Below are 3,080 nucleotides of genomic sequence, written 5' to 3'. Positions count from 1 at the left end.
CTTAGTAAAGCCCAGTTTAGCATGAAGGAGCCCTGACAATTTACAAAGAGAGTCGCCGCAACTTAAGACTGTTCTTTTGTAGGCCTCATAGCAAGAGAACTTCAACTTCATATACAGCAAACTAATCCTAAACGCTGAGATTTAAACCAGTTTTACATTTTTGTCGTAAAAATCCCCCTCCCCCCAATCCCACTTGACTGTATTCCAGAACTAACATAACTAGAGATTAGTCTGGCTGAGATCAATTATAAATAGTTGGTCTCAATCCGGGAAAATTTACTTTGCATTTTAAGTAATGGAACAGAACTTGGTTATAACTAATTTAAATGTTGTTGGTTTCAGGGCTGTTGATTTTGCTGCTCAATTCTTTGCATGCTTTCTTAGAAATAAATCCTGTTGTATTGAATGAGACTTGTTCCCTTGTACACAAGGTTGCAACCATGCAATCTGAGCCTATGCATATGTACTCAGAAGTACGTCCTACTTATGTGCATTTGATTGTAGTTAATTTTTGTCTGAATTGTGACCAGTTTTTTTGGGCTCAGATTGCTAGCCTCATTGAACTCAGGAATTCTGTTTATAATGCAAGAAAAGTTATAGTTAATTTAGATCCACTCAAAATTGCTTGGAAGTTACTTACCCAGATCATAGTCTGAGCATAGAAATTTGAGAAAATCTCATCTATGTGAAGTGTTGGTCTTAATAGAAACCTGACATTTTCCTACCCTGTTCAAACACACCCACTATCCCTTGACCAATGTTCCCTCTAAGCTGAGTTAGTGTGAGCTAGCTCACAGATTTTTAACCTCCAGCTCACACATTTCTGTCTTAGCTCAGGAAAGATGACCCCAGAGCACACTAATTTATGCAGTAGCTCACAACTTCATTGACAGTAGCTGACATCTTTAATGTCAGTAGGTCACAAATTAGAATTTTTGTTCATAAGACTGTACAGTTTAGAGGGAACATTGCCCTTGACCCACAGGAGCCAAGGTAGAAGAAGCCACAGTGTTGTCATTGGGCCCTATGGATATTGTTGTCTGAAGTCAAATAAGTTGGTGTGTGGTTTGCAGAAAAGGTGTGTAGCTTGCAGGGGGTTACAGAAGGGGAAAACATGACAAAAGGCAGGAAGAGAAGGAATTAAACAAAAGTATGGGCTCCATAACTTGTTTGGAAGAGAGTACTTTGGTAGCTCTGGATCATGTTAAAATGTCTACATCTTTTAGAGTCAGGTAATTTCACCTTCTTTATGCCCTACTTTCTATAATGACAAACAATCTAGATGTACTGAGACATGCTGCTTAAAGCCTTATTAGGGCAAGATTCTGAAAACTTATTACTTGTTAGATATTTTTACACACTTTTCTCTCCAATAGGGATCCTACACCGTTTACATTATTATCCCCTTCTCCATTTTATTGTCACAACAACTATAGGTTTTTTTAGTTATGTTAGGCTTAGAACTGGCCACAAGCACCCATCAAGATTCCATGGTAGAGCAAGAATTCAGACTTGGGTCTCCCACTATCAAGTCCAGCACTTTAACCAGTGCAGCACACTGCCTCAAAACAGTTTAGATTCTTGTTATCTAAAGCACTTAACTATTTTTTTTCAAAAGAAGCTAACATATACGGAAAAAAACTGCTGAATCTTTAACACTTTCCATTCCTAAAGTGTGTACATGTGTGCCCAGTGTCCTGGTATCCCCAAATGCATACTCACAGAGGGATTTTTGAGCTGATTTTTGAGTTTGTGGGGACTTGGGAATTGGATGGTTTTCCTGTTGATTCCAAGCAGCTGCCAAGCAGGAATATGGCAGTGATTTCCACTTCGAGAGGGCAAAACTTCTGTGCTGGACTATATACTTCGCAGGCACAAGGTCCAGGGTTCAATCCCAGGCATCTCCTGTTAGAGGCTCTTGGGTATGAAAGATTTAAGAGATATATCACAGGCTTTGCAGAAACTCTCACTCAGAGAGAAACTATGTATTATGCAGTCCTGTGATTGAATCTCCCAATTACTTTTTGTTTTTACTATAAGCAGCAATAGCATGGGAGTGCTGCCACTTTTGACAGATTAGTAGCACTGGAGGAAGGGGCATTTCACTATTTCCACTTACACCATTTTCTCATTTTAAACTTGCAATGGTGGAGAAAATGCAGATCTCTACTACTAACCCTGCAAGAGAAAAAGCACAAGAAGAAGATTTAGAATGGGGAAAATATCAGGAGGGTGGGTAAGACCAATACTATGTCTATCCATAACATTACTGATCCAAACAAATCAGAACCTCACATGACTTTAAAGGAGAGAATAAAATTGTCAAGCAAGGGATTTTCTCTGTAATGTGTCTCCTAAACTAATTGAAATCCATGAGGTTAATAGTGCCTGTTTTCAGTGAAGGATTGTGACCATTATATAGTTAGATTGTGGACTTCATGGTCTTGGGGGGGGGGGGTTTCTTCCTTTACATGGACAATATCATATTTAAATGTAGAGTTACAACCTGCTTTGGGGGAGTCCCTGCTAAGCTAATTAATTGGGACCTGGAATTGTTCGCCAAAATCTAGCCCTGATGGCGCCATTACCGTATTTAGGACTGAAGTGCTAGTCTTACTGACTTTAGCTGAGCTAAATTATACTTAAGTTGTTTTCACTAAGTACCAGACTACATGTTGTGTATACCTGCATGCATTTTTTCTCATTTTCTTGTTTATAAATTGAAATTAGCATCCAGGGACTTCAAGTTTCAATGGAGGAATGGTTTCCTACTCAGAATCACCCCCACCACCTTTTCTGTTTCATGGGGTGCCAGGAAAGGAGAGAGAGTTGCCAGCATATGTGAGATGTTGTTGGCTTGTTAAATCAATCGATGATTATCCATGCTGAGATGAAAACTGGAATAATTATAGTTCCTTCACACCAAATATATCCTGTGATAGATAATATCGGCTGGTGCTATCCATTGCAGTGGTTTTAATAGATTCAAACACACCTTACTGTTGTGGGTGGTGGCTGCCTCACAATGTCGCCAGAGCTAAACAAACTTCATTGAAATCAAGGACACATGACTCCCAATC

The sequence above is a fragment of the Heteronotia binoei genome, chromosome 9 (genome assembly GCF_032191835.1).
Source record: "Heteronotia binoei isolate CCM8104 ecotype False Entrance Well chromosome 9, APGP_CSIRO_Hbin_v1, whole genome shotgun sequence".
NCBI classification, from domain to species: Eukaryota; Metazoa; Chordata; class Lepidosauria; order Squamata; family Gekkonidae; genus Heteronotia; species Heteronotia binoei.
This window is presented reverse-complemented; position numbering follows the sequence as displayed.